General features: G+C 38.3%; 1 long non-coding RNA gene across 1 annotated transcript; it reads left to right on the top strand.

The window, feature by feature from the left end:
* The first annotated feature begins 382 nt into the window (after window positions 1-382).
* On the top strand, window positions 383-7,860 carry LOC115589019 (uncharacterized). The gene is made up of 3 exons (XR_003985467.1): window positions 383-396; window positions 533-577; window positions 7,843-7,860. It is a non-coding gene; the product is annotated as an uncharacterized LOC115589019 (long non-coding RNA).
* The last annotated feature ends 10,163 nt before the right edge of the window (window positions 7,861-18,023 follow it).

The following is an 18,023-nucleotide window of genomic DNA, read 5'->3' as shown; positions in this document are numbered from 1 at the left end:
GATGAGAGGTAAAACATTTTGAACTCAGTCTAGTTGACTAACATACAGCACTTATTTGTAATGTTGTGCTGATGTATATCTTTGATATTAATATCAACTCTACGTTTATATTTGTTTTTAATATTTTTTTGGTTTAAAATTTACACCAATTTAACTTCTTGATGAGAAAAAGTTGATGATTGTGTCTTAAGACTTTGTGTTTGTGATCATGAGTGTGAAGCAATCTCCTCCTCCACACAGACAGTCAGTCAGTGTGTTTGTGTTCACCATTTGTGCTCTCACATCACGATGACTTGTTCTCGGTCTTCGTCCTCTAAAGACTTGAAGACTCACTAACTCATATATGTGTTTTAGGGGCGGGTGATACTGCAAATTTTGGTATTGATCCGATACCAAGTAAGTACAGTGTCAGTACATCTGCATGTAGCCTAAAAAGGAATACTAATGTTCCTTCAGCAGATACACAAAATGGTTATTATATTCTTGAGGTAGGCTATATATCTAAATATAAGTATATATTTTTGTGTTACAGTTAAAGTGAACCTGAGTGAGAGAGTTGAAGAGGAGCACAGTGTATGTAGGTATCAGTTGTGTGTGTGTGTGTGTACACTGTATTTATCCTGAGTCTGTGTGACAACACAACATGATGATAATCACACATACTGTATTAACCAACAGTAGTTAATAAAGCACTAACTGGACTAAACACAGTAGCTGTAATCTTCCAGTACACAATATTATCTTCAGCTGCTGCTAGAACAGACAGTGAAGCAGACTACAACACATTCTGACTCACTGATGCTTTCTCTTACATTCAACATTAAACCAAACATTCAGATGTTTGTTTGTAAAAAAAAGTCAGTTTGTTGCTGTCTACAACCTTGTTCATTTGACGCTATAGTGCTAAATATTAATAGTTAAATTAAAATCATGTAGTTACATTTAAACATAAATAAAACTTCAGATCAAACTTGTTTCCATCAGCAGAAAAGTGGAGTGTTTCCCATCATGCACTGTGTTCTGTGGAGAGAAGAGAAACATCTGCAGCTTCTTTATGATTTAACTCTGATGCTTCACACACAGATAGATATATATGAGAGGAAGATGGAGAGGAGACAAACTGTGATTTCACTCTGAAGCTGCGCAGGAAACTCTACACTACAACACAGTGAGGTAGTGGGATGTGTATTCTAACAAGCTCCTTCTTGCACCGACCTGCTGTGCTGCTTTAATCGCGTCTGTAGATTGCTAGATAAAATGTGATCACTGCACAACCTCAATGTGGGTAGGACTGGAAAATCAGTGGTGGAGGTATACCATTCTGAAAGTGTTTACTTCAGACCATTTTGTCAGGTTTTACAGGAAAACCGTGAAACTGGTGTGTTTGAGACGGATGATGAAGGTTGTAACGTAAGAAGTTACTGACGAATCGAAGTGCTGAGTTGTTGGAGCTAGACGTGTTTCTTGAAGACTCCTGGATGAGAGGTAAAACATTTTGAATTTAGTCTAGTTGAGAAAGATACAGCACTTGTTCTGATGTATGTCTTGGATATCAATATCAACTCCACATTTGAATTTACTATTTTTGTTGGGTGTAAAATTGAACTTTACTGAAGTCGATGTGAAAAAGTTGATGATCGTGTCTTAAGACAGTCTTTGTGTTTGTGATCTGGACATGAGTGTGAACTTCAGAGTCTTTTGTGTGTGTGTGTTTGTGTTCACCATTTGTGTTCTCACACAATGATGACTTGCCATTCTTCGTCCTCTATTGACTGGAGACTCACAAACTCATGTATGTATTTATTTGATTAAACTCAGTGGAGACAAACCAGAATTTCAACAATGATTGACTGAAAGTTTAACATTTATAGATATTTATACATTTTGACCTTTTATCTTTTGAACTGTTTTAAAATCATTAGTTACTTTAATAATGTATAAACATCAGTGTTGGGAACGTTACTTTTAAAATGTAATTAGTTATAGTTACTAATACTTCTCCCAAAAAGTAACTGAGTTAGTAACGGAATTACTCTACTATTAAAGTAATTAGTTAGATTACCCGTTACTGAAAGAAAGTAAAGCCGTTAGTAACGCCGTTTATTCTAACACCGTTATTCTCAACACTGATAAATATACAGACAGTTTACTGCTGACAGAAAGCCTCCAGAACATCCTGATGGATCTTTTGTCCATGAAGGTGAAATAAGACTCTGACTGAGAGCTTCACAGCTTTGACTGCTGTCACATCAAACACTGAACTCTTTCACTGAAGGTTGAGTTTGTGTTCATCAGTTAGAACTGATGGTTGGTGTCCCGACCATGAGATCTATTTTACTTTAAACAACCTTCATCATCTATAATGTGACAATAAGAACTTTCACTGTTGAACCAGTCGTCACTGGGATCAGTGACACAGAAACACTTTTAAACAGCGTATGAAAACTAATCATTCTCTTATTATCATTGTGAGTCAGTGTCGCTGCTCAGTGATCTTACTGTGAATAAGACGCACAGTGTCTGTAGGTCTGTGTGTGTGTGTGTGTGTGTGTGTGTGTGTGTGTGTGTGTGTGTGAAACTCATGGACCTGTACACACAGTGGCCCTCATTTATCAAATGAACATACGGCAGAAAAACGTGCGACCATTTCCACGCAAACTTCGGCACTTGTCAGTTTGGACGTGAGCGGAAGCTACGATCAGATCTCACGTCAGCTCTGAGCTCGTGTACGCAAATCTGAGTCTGTGGATTTGCGGTGCAGCACAGCAAAATCTGACTGAGTATAAAAATAATTATTAAACAAACTTCAGCTATCATTAAGCATAAGCAGTTTAGAACAGATTAAAACGGATTCTTAAAACGAATAAAACAAAATAAAACGATGTAATTAATAAACATTTTTACTGATAACTTTTTTTTGTAATATAAAATATGACAACTAAATAACGGAATACCTAATAACCCCGCTGGTGAACCTGCTACAGAGAAGGAGCGCAGATTCAATAGTGCCACACACGCACACGGTCACAGTGGAGCAGCTTCAGGTTGCTGAAGGGCAGGTGGCTCTGTTTCTGAGAAGAGATGTTGTGTTCACAGAGGCTTTATTTCCTCACACATACTGTATTAACCAACAGTAGTTAATAAAGCACTAACTGGACTAAACACAGTAGCTGTAATCTTCCAGTACACAATATTATCTTCAGCTGCTGCTAGAACAGACAGTGAAGCAGACTACAACACATTCTGACTCACTGATGCTTTCTCTTACATTCAACATTACAAACATTCAGATGTGTGTTTGTAATTAGAGTCAGTTTGTCGCTGCCTATGCTCTTGTTCATTCAGCCGACAGTGATAAAAATCAACAGTTCAATTAAAATCATGTAGTTACATCTAAACATAGATAAAACTTCAGATCAAACTTGTTTCCATGGGGAGAAAAGTGGAGTGTTTCCCATCATGCACTGTGTTCTGTGGAGAGAAGAGAAACATCTGCAGCTTCTTTATGATTTAACTCTGATTCTTCACACACATATTGATGTATATGAGAGGAAGATGGAGAGGAGACAAACTGTGATTTCACTCTGAAGCTGTGCAGGACACTTTACACCAGAACACAGTGACGTAGTCACAACACTTTGTCTGTGTATGGGACACTTTCTCCTGATACACCACACTCAGCTATATTCGGGGAATCCGCTATCAGATAAGCTTCATCTGAAGTTGTCTGAGGGAGTGTCTCTTGGCAGACAGCGCTACCTGTGTGAGTTGAGATTGTTATCAAACTTGGAGGATCCGCACATAGTTATTGTGCTTTCCTTGTATATATAATGGGTAAAGAGCAGATGCATTCGCGTACACATAATTGTGTAATTCGAGCTGTCACACACGATTCATTGCAAACGACTGAAGTCTGAACGTGTCAGTCCGAACCCGTTGTTGAAAGTTGTCACACACCAGGTTAATGGCTCGTTGAAGTGCTGAGTCGTTGGAGCTGGACGTGTTACCTGAAGACTCTGGATGAGAGGGAAAACGTCTTCAACAAGGTCGTTAGTTAGTTGACTAACATACAGAGCTACATTTGTTTCTCTAATTTATATTTTACTGATGTCGATATAAACGAGTCTGTGATCGTGTGTGCAGTCAGTCTGTGTTAGACTAAGTTAGCTGAGTTATTCTCCTCACATGACAAACTGTCAGTGTGTTTGTGTTCACCATTTTTGATCCCACCTGACGAAGACTTGTTCTCATTCTTCATCCTCTAATGACTGAAGACTCACAAACTCATATATGTATTTATTTAATTTAACTCAGTGGAAACAAACCAGGATTTCAATGATAATTAACTAAAAGTTTGATATTATATTTTGTCTATTAAACCGTTTAAAAAGCACCAATTACTTTAATTATGTATAAATATACAGACAGTTTACTGCTGACAAAAAGCCTCCAGAACATCCTGATGGATCTTTTGTCCATGAAGGTGAAATAAGAGCTCATCTTCATGTTCTCTATCACTTCTGGTTCTTTCACTTTCCAACCAGTTGTCACCAGTGATGTGTGAGACATGCTCACTGGGATCAGTCAGCTGGATGATGGACTTTATACAGAAACAACTTTAACTAAACATCTTGTGGAAACAAAACTTTTAAATCTTGACTCTAAACATTGAGTCTATAGAGGACATGTTCAACTATGAGACACATGATGACAAATTCAATCATGTTCCTGTTTATTTGCAGTTGTTGTCTCATGACTTTATACGGAGAAACTGTTTATATGTTGTTGTTTTTTTTATTTATTGACAACTGAGGAACATTACAATCATGAGGTCAGACAAAAAAAGATTTCATGAAACAGAGAACAATCAGAAGAGGCACATACATTGGTCATGCAGAGAATACAAATGACATAAAGTCTGTGCATTCACTGATAATAAGGGGAAAAAATCATATAGTTATTAGATAGATATTAAAGTTATACACTCATCAGGCTGTCATAACATTGAAGAAAAAGTTTTCATTTTCTTGTCTTTTACAGTTCTGAGAGACTTATGTAGATGGTTGCATTTGAGTAGAAACACATTAAACTTCAGCTTAGATTTGGAAAATCTGTGTTTGTGTATAAAGAACTTACAAGAGAAAATGAAGAAATTGGTTACTAATTCAACAGATTTGTTACAATGACTAAAATAACAAAGAGCATCTTTTTTAGTGAATTGGTATGAGACACTAACAAAGTTAGATAAATGGTTTCTAAAGTCCATCCAAGTATCATGCACAACATTACATTCACAAAATGCATGAGCCATAGATTCCTCCACATCACAGCAGAAACATTTACTATTATAAACCTAGATAACATTGCATTGCAAGGGAAGATTTTGTGTAAAATGTTAAAGTGTATTTCTTTAATCTTATTAGAGGTGCAAAATAAATAAGCTGCTTTTTCCAGTCAATATCATCAATTAACTCGTCCCAGAAGAAGAATTTCCCTCGTGGAGAACATTTCTTTTTAGCATGGATAGCATTCCTGATGAATTTATTATTACATTTTTTATCCAGGAGAGGGCGACCAATTCTTGCATTTGTGCTGAGTGAGAGATGATATTTCATCAGCTGTATCAGTCTATGAGGCTATCAGGGGTCTCGTTAAAGTCACCTGCTAAAATCATTTGAACATTTGTATACTTATTTTGTAACTCAAAAATCTTGCTAACAAGATCAGAGAAGAAGATCCTATTGGAGATATGAGAGTTATAACCATATATATTACATTACATTATCAACATTAACTATCAGCATCAACCACCTTCCCTCAGTGGAAGTAACCGATTCAATAATGTCCCCTTTAAACTTGTGGAGTAAAATCATAACACCAGCAGAGTGGTTTGTGCCGTTCTGACTTCCAAAATGTGCAATCGGCTTCATCAGAGTGAGTCTCTTGTAGAAAAATCATATCCGCTTCAGTGTGTTTGCTAAATAAAATAAGTGCTTTTCTCTCTGTGAAGTCTGTTAGACTTCTCACATTTAAGGAGACAATATTAAGTGAGTTGAACTCAAAGTTCTGCATGACTTTCAGAAGAAATAAACAAAAGAAGGGACAGACAAAAACAAAGACAACAACAACAAGAAATGTACTAGTACTACGACTAGAAAGCTTAGTGATAGTAAGGAACCTGAGATTAGATGAACTGTGCCGCCCCCAAAAAACACGGCAGCAGTGACCATGAAGTGGCCGGTTGAACAGTCTCAAGCAAAGGTTTATCAGAGAGTATGCCTCGTGTTGAAAAAAGCAGACCTGGTGATGAAGAACAGTGGGTTTGTTGAATATAAGAAGGAATAATGAAATATTTCATAAGTCTATTCAGAAAGAACAAGTCAACAAAATCATATGATAAAGTCTCTTCAAGTATGTTAAGGTATGAAATGAGGAAAGACCATGACATAGATGATAATGAAGTCATAACAAGAACAGGCGAGTTATTCAACCGTTTCTATTTTTAACCGTATCAAGTTTTTTTTTTTCCTCCTCATTTCACCTCCAAGCAGTTGATCTTCTGTCCTTCAATGTAAGAGAAGAGGCCTCTGAATGAAGCTCTCTTCCTCTCCTCTCTGGCCTTTTTCAACAAAGGCCACAGTTTCTCTCTGGCAGCTGCATCCTCGGGAGTTAAGGCCTCTTTGGTGCGGAGATTGTTGTTGCACAGATACCCGGAGTTCTTCGCTTCCCGCCAGATGATGTCTCGGTAGAATCGCATGATGAACCTGATGATGACTGTATGAGGAGAGACAATCTTTTACACATGCCCAATTGATGGACGATGTCCACGGCGAGCGCCATCTTGTCGTTGATTGTCGTGGTGCCACTTTGGGGAGAATGTTTATTGTGATTTGTCGTATGTCCTCCCCGTTTTCCTCCTTCAGTCCATGTATTTTTAGATTCCACAGTCTAACATGGCACTGCATATCAGTTTTACCTTCAGTTGAAGATTTTCTTTTAGCAGCTTCTCCATCGCTAAGTCAATTTTCTGTATTCTCTGGCTGTGGGTGGTTACCTGATTTAGCAGAGACTGCACTGTAGCCGTGAGAGCTTCCATCATTCATTTCGGCAGTCGCTTGAGACGACTCTTCAGTGGTTGAGAGCTTTTCCAGGATGACGCGAGTTGCCGAGGCACCGTTGTTCATTTGCTCTTAATATGGAAGGATGACTTTTGCTAGCAGTTTAAAGCTTCAGTTGAGGAGTCATCATCCATGAATTCAGCCATGTTGTCTGAGGCTAGCTCTGTTGCGTTCCTTCTTCTTTGTGCTTTTTTCCCATCAAAGAGATACATACAACTGTCGAACACTTTTCGTATAAACTAAACAAAATGGGTCTGGGGAATCGTAGGTTCATTGAGTTTCAAGTAATACAGTCACATACAGTGATAGTTTCTGAGGACGATGTTCGAAAACTCCCGCTTCTGACGCTATCTTGGCTTCACCCCGATGTCTATATATGTTTATAATGTTTCAGTGTTCAGTGACATTATGTCATCACACATTTACTTACTGGTTTGTCCATCTGCCTCCATGCAGCACATGTTCTCTGTTGTTCTCTCCCTGATGATGCTGTTCCTGAAATGTTCACAGACTTTTGGCGCCATCTTGTGTCAGAAGAACAACACAGCAGCTTAGCATTAGCATCCAGACTGTGTCCAGTCAGGAAGTCCTTGTGTGTGATGATGAGGATGATGAAGACAGAGGAGTGTTTAGAAGACTAAAGACAGACTGTAGATGTTGGTTGTGGTACATGTGAGGACTGAACTGTGATCACATGACTCTTCACCTCTGTCTCCTCTCACAGGGAGAAGATGATCTGCAGGATCCTGCTGCTCATCATCCTCAACTGTGTCTGTGGTCAGTTTACAGCTTCACTTTCTGACACTGTGATTCAATGAAGCAGTTAAAGTGGCCCACATGTGAGCAAACAGCTGATGTTGATGAGCCTCTGCAGCTCTGAGACGTCACTAAACTGTCCACACAAACATGGAGATGGAGTTTAAAGGCTGCCATGTTAAAGCTGTCAGTGTGTCTGCTCCTCACTTTCCCTCTCTGTCTCCTCAACAGGAACATTTGTAGTGAATGTGACACAGACCTCCTATCAGGCAGAGGAGAACCACAACATCACACTGGAATGGACGTTCACAACCACAGCTGACACTTCCCCCGACTCACTTTATATCTTCTGTGAGCTGATAAATCATCACAAAGTCTCAGTCCTGTTTCATCTACGTGGAGGTGTTGAGGTCCCAGAGATTCAGGATCAACAGTTTGTAGGACGAGTCCAGTGGGACAAAGACGTCCTCAGAGACGGACGACTCAGACTTCATGTGTCCAGACTCAGGACTGAGGACTCAGGACAGTACCTGTGTGATGTGAGGACAAACTATGATGGGAACTCTGGTGATTGTTGGCTCAACGTCTCTGGTAAGTTGGTTGAGTAGAAGTCAGTAGAACTTTTTTTGGATCAACAGAACCTGAAGAAAAGTATTGAGGACGACCACAATCCTTCACTTCATTCTCACAGTATCTGAGAAATATGTCACAACTTCAGCTGTTCTGTTGTTTGGTCTCTTCACAGCAGCGAGGGATCCACCAGAACCTGAGAGACCCACCACAGACACACCTGAGAGATCCAACACAACAAGTCGAGGAAGGATCGGCCTCTACAGTGGACTGGGACTGATAGCAGCAGTGCTAGTTGTGTTGTTTGTTTATTACCTTTTATTGATTCACCGTCCGCCTGAGAAACAGAAGTTAAGGATTTAAGAAAAGTTCCATCTCAGCAGGACGAGAGGAAAAACATTTATCAACACTGTAAATGAGACGTTAAATCACACGGTGCCTTCATGTTGTTCAGTAAGTGTCCTGATATAAGAGTCAGAGGAGATGAACAATGATGGAGTTGATGGAGGAAACGTTGTTCTTCACCTTCAGATCTGAAAACTGCTCTGTGAGAAACATGTTGATGTAGAATACCATGTTTATGTTACAACTGTATATATGTTACATTTATAAACTGTCTGGTCAAAAGAAACGTCACCACCTGGAGTTAACTAAGCAAATAGGTCAGAAACATCCATTGGATAATTACTGCAGGGATTATATGTTTCAGATGGCAGCAAGTTATTTAACTAACTGATGAAAAGATTTTCTTTTCTTAAACAACCATGTGTGAAGACATTTCCTCTGATTATTAGGATGCATCAAACAAAGAAAACATCTAATAAGATTACTGAAACCACTAAAATTGGGTCAAGAAACGTCCAATGCATTATTACAACCTGGAAGAACAGTGTTGAACCATCAACTTCCAAGAAGAAATGTGGTCGGAAATCTATCTTGAATGATCGTAACCAGAGATCACTTAAACATTTTTGGTTAAATCAAATCATAAAAACTCAACAATAGAGATCACAGCTTTGTTTAATAGTGAAAGTCAGAACATTTCCACACAAAATGTAAACAGCACTCAAGGGACTGGATCTAAACATCTGTGTAGTCTTAAGAAAAACACTTATCAGTGAGGCTAGCTGGAAAAAAGTCTTCAACTTGCTCTGGATCATAAAGATTGGACTCTGGAGTGGATGGAAGAAGGTCATGTGGTCTGATGAGTCCAGATTGACCCTGTTCCACAGTGATGGGAGCATCAGGGTCAGCAGAGAGGCAGATGAAGTGATGTACCCATCATGCTTAGTGTCTACTGTAGCTGCCTGTTGGGGCCATGTTATGATCTGGGGTTGATTCAGTTGGTCAGGTCAGCTGACTACCTGAATATACTGAATGAGCAGGCTTTTCCATCAGTGCTCTTCTTCTTCCCTGATGACACACTGTGTTCCAGGATGTGTTGAGACTTCACACAGCAGCTTGACTCTCCCATCATCAACACAAGATGTTGGTGAACAATTAAAGCAACTCTGGACGGAAAGAAATGTTGTGACATTGATCAGCTGATCAGAACGATGCCACGGAGAAACTGGCTGTAATCAAAGCTAAAGGTGGTTCAACCAAATATTACAGTGTGGGACTTTTTTTTGGGCCAGACAGAATGTTATATTTATATTTTTCTACATGATGTATTGATTTAATTAGTAAATATGACATTATTATTCATCTCTCCTGTACTGGACTCCTGCAGGATGTCATGAAGCTTCAGCTGAACTGACCTGCTTGTTTTTTGATGTTACAGACAAACAGGAAGTGAAGTCGTCATATATTTTTATATGTTTTATATCAACAAATTGTAAACAAATGCATTAATATGAGAGAAGTTGTTCACATTAACATAGTATCATTTAAAGTTGCATTTAAATTTGTGAAAAAAGTCGATTTTTGAGTCTTGTTTTTCTGAAACTGATGTTTTGGGATTGTAGGACAGTTTGCAGCCATACGTCATAAAATCCTCTAGTTTCGTATAAACATAAAGAAAACATATTTTTATATGAAAATATGTTACATGACACATGAAACCCCTTTATATCCTGTTTCTATTATGTATTTTGTTCCATGTATTTTATCATGTTCACTTTGTTGTGTTTGAAAAGCTGTGATTTGTTAACGCTGGTGTTAAAGATAAAGGATTTCTACTTTATTCAGGAGAGTCTGCTTGTTGTTGTTCCTGAAGACATCTAACATGAGAGTAAAATGAAGCCTCCTCAGCTGCAGTCATGTATTAATGTCAGCAGGGGGCTCCAGTGGTTACCAACCTGTGACAACATGTGGATCAGCTGCTGCTGCTGCTGCTGCTGCTGCTGCAGAGAAGATCAGATACATCATCAGCTGTGAGCTTCACTTTGATTTACTCTCAGTCTGTGCAGGAAGAGGAGGATCAGTGGAACATAAAGAGTGTGTTGCTCTTGGTTTCTTCACCTTAATGACAGCTGACAATATCTTGGACTTTATTAAAGAGTCTTATAAAACATGACATGTTCTGTTTGTAGGCCTGCAGGTGATTTTCCAACACATGGCTCTGTGTTTCCAGTCTGACACAAAGTCTCTCTGAGTCTTCTTGAGAAAACATGAAGTGAAGTCAGTTACAAACTGCTTTACAGGCCACATTAATGACCAGTGACATCACAGTGGGGAAGACTGCAGGTTTATAAACCAACATTTTACTGCTGCGGGTCCAAACATCACTGATGTTAACGTCCCTACAGCACAACTCAACAGACAGACAGGTCCAGTTAAAGTCCAGTTTTAGACCTGGACGTCACAAACAGCCAGCAGCCTGAACACAAACTGAGAGCGACACAGACTTTGACCAACACCTTTACTTTTAGAGGGCTGGTCTGAGCCCAGAGTCAGAGACCTGACACACAATCCTCAGGTGGTGAAAGTCTTCAAGTGTTCAGGGAGGAGTTAGCAGTTCATTCCTCAACACTCCCTAACAACGGACCTTGTGGATCTTGTAGATGAGGTGTGACGGACCTGTCGGCTCAGGTCTCTTACACAGACTGCTGTTCATCCACACATGATCCATCACTTACAGGCTCGTCTGTGTCAGTGTGTTAGTTTCCTTCACAGCAGGATGAGCTACCACTCCTTCATGTGATGTGCTCACCACACGGTCTCTGTTCACCTCACGCTTCATCAAGAGAACAGCCACCAGGAACACACTGGAGCTGCTCTCTGGACAGAAACAACTCAGGAGAACACTTCAGTGCAGCAGCTTGTTCTTTAATACACTCCTCTGTAGACAGAGAGGGCAGCGGGATACAGAAACAATACATGTATGAGGATAAGTTAACATAGAGAAGTAAAGTTGTAAACCATCTGTAACGTGAACAAAGGCCACAACTAAAGACAATCACAACTAAACTAAATTAAGTTGTGTTTCTGAAAGTCACCAGACATCCAGGAGGGACAGAAAGTCACCTTGAAACCAACCAGTTAAACAGACTTCAAGGTGAGAATCCTCCCTCAGTGAGGAGGAGGACAGATCAACAGAGAGAGACTGAAAGTAACAGTCTAATCATAAACATCAGTCATAAACCAGTGTTTATGAGGCTGCATGGTAATACACGCCTGTTCAGGAAAATAATCAAATTCTGCATCATGTTCACTCATCTGGCCTGAACATGACCCACTGTTAACTCGGTGACTAAGATCCTGCACACCACCATGACCAGGGACATTATTTTAATGTTTCACTCACTTTAAATGAACACAGACTGACAGGTTGTGTTGTGACAGCTGAGGACAGGAAGTGTCCTGATATAAGAGTCAGAGCAGATAAACAGTAACGGAGCTGATGGAGGAAACGTTGTTCTTCTTCTCCTTCATGTGTTGTCTTCTGATGGATGGAGTTTCACTGCTGCCTGACCTCATGTTGTGTTGATAGTGTGAACATGTTGTACTCTTCTGTGTGTCGGTCTTCTGATGTTAGAAGCTGATTTACACTGAGGTCACATTAAAGACTAGAAGACACAAAGGGGGTGAATTTATTTGTTTTTATTGCGTCAGATTCTTGAAAAAGATAATCTGATGAATAAAAACAGTTATTATATCAACAAATATTGTTCATGACATCATAAAGCATCAAGAATTAAAAGCCTAGTGAAAGTTTAAAGTCATCGAGGAGATTTAACTTCATATAACACTGATCTGAGTAGTTTTGTTCAAAGTGAACATAAAGTAACATCATATTGATATAAACTGTATAAAACACGAGTTTTCTAATGTTAACATCCCACAGGTCAAACACTGCAGCTGCTGTAGAGGCAAGACATCACATATGATCACAATTAAATCAGACTTGTTTCCAGGAGGAGAAAAGTGGAGTGTTTCCCATCATGCACTGTGTTCTGTGGAGAGAAGAGAAACATCTGCAGCTTCTTTATGATTTAACTCTGATGCTTCACACACAGATAGATATATATGAGAGAAGATGGGGAGGAGACAATATAAACTGTGAAGCTGTGCAGGAAACTTTACACCAGAACTCAGTGAAGTAGTCACACCCACTGGTCAAAGTCTTCGTAAGGTGAGATAAACTTCGGGTGTGTCCTGCTATAACAAAACTCCACCCGGTTTATCTAGCAGCGTTTTTCTAGTTGAGTGTTACGTTGTTAGATATCTGAGGAAGTCGGACATACCAATCACCATTACTATTAAGACAGGTGCAATATCCAGGCAGTTTGGGGTTCGTTGTTAACTGGACAGGTGGTTGCTGATCACGCAGGATTAACCATCGGCCTGTTACTTCTTTGTGTCATTAGATGATCACTGGTCCATCTGATCGAAAGCTTCAGCAGCTCCTGTCTGTAAGTACTCTTGTTAATAGAAGTCCGATGGATGAGTCAGTCAAACATGTTTGTTTTAGATTCTGCTGCACATTTAGTAAAGTTCAGTCCTCAACAAACTTGTTTGGACTTGGTGATCATGTAGGGAAGTTACATTGTATCCATGAACTGTGTTCAGTGATGATTAATGCATGGTGTTCGCTGAATTGTGGGCAGATGATCGCTGGTCGATATGTATTTATTTAATTTAACTCAGAGGAAACAAACCAGGATTTCACCATCGATTAACTGAAAGTTTAACATGTTTTGTCTTTTCAAACGTTTAAAAAGCATGAATTACTTTAATAATTTATACAAAAACAGACATTTTACTGCTGATCAAAAGCCTCCAGGACATCCTGATGGATCTTTTGTATATTAAAGTAACATAAGAGCTTCTCTTCATGTTCTCCTATCATTTCTTGTCACTGTTGAACCAGTCGTCATGGGGATCAGTCAGCTGTATGAGGGCCTTTATACAGAAACAGCTTCATTTATACTTTCAAACAGCGTACGAAAAAACTAATCATTATGTTATCATCATTATGAGTCAGGGTCCAAGTAACAGCAATATCACCAGACTCCCTTAACAATCATGTGATTTTTTAAGAGTTGTCGCATCTTGAGGAGAAACTTAACACACTTTGTGAATTAGCTACAACAAATTCTAAATAATAGGCACTTTCTTGTAAATTTGACATCAAAAACATTCAGATGTTAATCTACTGGAAACCCCCATATGGCCCATATTAAACCCAGAAATGTTGTTACCTATAAACATTTATTATTAAAATGTCATGTATAGGTTTAGCAGATTTAGCAGGTTGCTAAGAGTTGTATGTTGGGCAATTTGAGTAATTAGCATAATGAGCTAATTAAGGGGAGACACTACGGGTGAAGAATAGAGACATTTGTTAAACTAATGTGTATCACCATGAGACTTCCCCAGTTGATTACATTAAGACAATTATTTTTCTATCATGAGTTTTCTGAAATTGTATGTTTAAATATGCAAATGAGCATTATCTCAGTGAATATGTGCTTAGTTCCATACATTTCCAGAACATAAATCTAAACACTGGATATAGCCAGGTTCAAAATTCCTCTTTCATTTTGTTAATATATTAGAGCAAAAGGTTTTTACAGAGGGAATTGTGGATATCCCTTTATATTACTCCATAAATCAGAAAATACTGTCAACAACCATAAATAAAAAAAATTAAAATTGCCCTGTTTTTAGGAATAAAATGTCATAAAAATCAGGCTATTACTCAATATAGTGGTAAAGATTAATAGGTCAATTAAAATCATGTAGTTACATTTAAACATAGATAAATCTTCAGATCAAACTTGTTTCCATCAGGAGAAACGTGGAGTGTTTCCCATCATGCACTGTGTTCTGTGGAGAGAAGAGAAACATCTGCAGCTTCTTTATGATTTAACTCTGATGCTTCACACACAGATTGATATATACCAGAGGAAGATGGAGAGGAGACACACTGTGATTTCATCCTGAAGCCGTGCAGGAAACTTTAAACCAGAACACAGTCAGAGAGTGACATGGGTCAAAGTCTTCATGGTAATCATTCACATGCCTTAAAATATTAAGATTATATGACATAGCTAAAGGGTAAAGGGCATCCTACTCATTTTATAGTACCTGTAAACTTCAGTGTCTGCTTTTATTGCTCTTCTCTAAGCACATACTGCAGTGAGTCTTGAACCTATGAAGTTTTCACGTTGTGCTGGGTAAATTGTGAGTTCGGCAGATGATTGCTTTTACACGCAGGATAAACCGTTGGATATTTGTGTCATTAGATGATCGATGGTCCATTCTATCGAACACTCCAGCAGCTCCTGTCTGTAAGTACTCTTGGTAATAGAAGTCTAATGTATCAGTCAGTGAAACATGTTTGTTTCTGATTCTGCTGCACATTTAGTAAAGTTCAGTCCTCAACAAACTTGTTTGGACTTCATGATCATGTAGGGAAGTTACATTGTATCCATGAACTGTGTTCAGTGATGATTAATGCATGGTGTTCGCTGAATTGTGGGCAGATGATCGCTGGTCGATATGTATTTATTTTATTTAACTCAGAGGAAACAAACCAGGATTTCACCATCGATTAACTGAAAGTTTAACATGTTTTGTCTCTTCAAACGTTTAAAAAGCATGAATTACTTTAATAATTTATACAAAAACAGACATTTTACTGCTGACAAAAAGCCTCCAGAACATCCTGATGGATCTTTTGTATATTAAAGTAACATAAGAGCTTCTCTTCATGTTCTCCTATCATTTCTTGTCACTGTTGAACCAGTCGTCACTGGGATCAGTCAGCTGTATGAGGGCCTTTATACAGAAACAGCTTCATTTATACTTTCAAACAGCGTACGAAAAAACTTATCATTATGTTATTATCATTATGAGTCAGGGTCCAAGTAACAGCAATATCACCAGACTCCCTTAACAATCATGTGATTTTAAGAGTTGTCGCATCTTGATGAGAAACTTAACACACTTTGTGAATTAGCTACAACAAATTCTAAATAATAGGCACTTTCTTGTAAATTCAACATTAAAAACATTCAGATGTTAATCTACTGGAAACCCCCATATGGCCCATATTAAACCCAGAAATGTTGTTACCTATAAACATTTATTATAAACATGTCATGTTTAGGTTTAGCAGATTTAGCAGGTTGCCAAGAGTTGTATGTTGGGCAATTTGAGTAATTAGCATAATGAGCTAATTAAGGGGAGACACTACGGGTGAAGAATAGGGACATTTTTTAAACTAATGTGTATCACCATGAAACTTACCCAGTTGATTACTTACATTAAGACAATTATTTTTCTATTATGAGTTTTCTGAAATTGTATGTTTAAATATGCAAATGAGCATTATCTAATTGGATGTGTGCTTAGTTCCATACATTTCCAGAACATAAATCTAAACACTGGATATAGCCAGGTTCAAAATTCCTCTTTCATTTTGTTAATATATTAGAGCAAAAGGTTTTTACAGAGGGAATTTTGGATATCTCTTTGTATTACTCCATAAATCAGAAAATACTGTCAACAGCCATACATAAACATTTTTTTTGCCCTGTTTTTAGGAATAAAATGTCATAAAAATCAGGCTATTACTCAATATAGTGGTAAAGATTAATAGGTCAATTAAAATCATGTAGTTACATTTAAACATAGATAAAACTTCAGATCAAACTTGTGTCCATCAGGAGAAAAGTGGAGAGTTTCCCATCATGCACTGTGTTCTGTGGAGAGAAGAGAAACATCTGCAGCTTCTTTATGATTTAATTCTGATGCTTCACACAGATAGATATATATGAGAGGAAGATGGAGAGGAGACAAACTGTGATTTCACTCTGAAGCTGCGCAGGAAACTTTACACCAGAACACAGTCAGAGAGTGACAACACTCTTTGTGGAATATATATCACTTCTGTTGCTGTACTTTAATATCAGCTGTGTTTATGGTATACCTTATCTTCCTGCGCAACTTTTATGATGATAATATCTCAGCCATAAAACAGCAAAGTCTGAGCTAGGGAAGCTTGTTGTGTGCTAGTTGCTGTTACTCAACAGGTGATCACTAGTGAGGCAGGATGAAAATATCTGAATTTTCTTTTTATTTTATCATCTATGACAGAAATAACCGTGTCATCTGTTCCAGTCAGTGGTCCTGTTGAGTGAACACATCAGCAGCTGCTCTCTGTAAGTACTCTTCTCTTGTTGGTTGAAGTCTAAAACAGAGTCAGTGTTGATATTTCCCTCCACCTTCATCTACACACTTCAACATGTTTGTCTTTGATTCTGCTGCACATTTAGTAAAGTTAATTCATCTATTTGACCACTATAATGTGAGCTGGATTAACAAGAAGGCCCAAATAGTGAATAACATGTTGTCGACAGAGTTTCTCAGAGTGTATTAAGTTCATTTTAATGCAACAAGTGCAAAAATTAAACGTTTTTTTTTTTTTTTTTATGGAGTCTGGTGACTTTTCAACAGACCACGAGAAACTGTCTATATTAATTATTGTTCACTGTGTGTGTAAAATGTGACGTGTTTCCTGTCAGTGTGTTTTGTTGTTTAATACATGAGGTGTAAATGTTGAGGTTCAGCTGCTGGAGGTAACAAACACTTCAGACACAGAAGCAGACAGACTCTGACAGCGAGGAGGACACACACTGACTCTTTACACACAAACAAACATCTGAATGTTTGTGTTTAACGTAGAATTTAAGAGAAAGCATCAGTGATTCATGTGTGTCGTAGTCTGCTTCCAGAGAAAGTCACCAGGCTCCATTAAAAAAAAAAAAAAAAGCTAAATTTTGCGGCTTGTTGTGTTCAGAGAAACTGTATAAACTCTGAGAAACACTGACAACACATTCTTAACTATTTGGGTCTTCTTGTCAATTCGGCTCACAAGAAAGTGGTAAAGATTAATAGGTCAGTTAAAATAATGTAGTTAATCTAAACATAGATCAAACTTCAGATCAAACTTGTTTCCATCAGGAGAAAAGTGGAGTGTTTCCCATCATGCACTGTGTTCTGTGAAGAGAAGAGAAACATCTGCAGCTTCTTTATGATTTAATTCTGATGCTTCACACACAGATAGATATATATGAGAGGAAGATGGAGAGGAGACAAACTGTGATTTCACTCTGAAGCTGTGCAGGA

The sequence above is a fragment of the Sparus aurata genome, chromosome 10 (assembly GCF_900880675.1).
Source record: "Sparus aurata chromosome 10, fSpaAur1.1, whole genome shotgun sequence".
NCBI lineage: Eukaryota > Metazoa > Chordata > Actinopteri > Spariformes > Sparidae > Sparus > Sparus aurata.
Note: the sequence above shows the minus strand (reverse complement) of the source record. Positions and strands in the feature narration are given on the sequence as shown.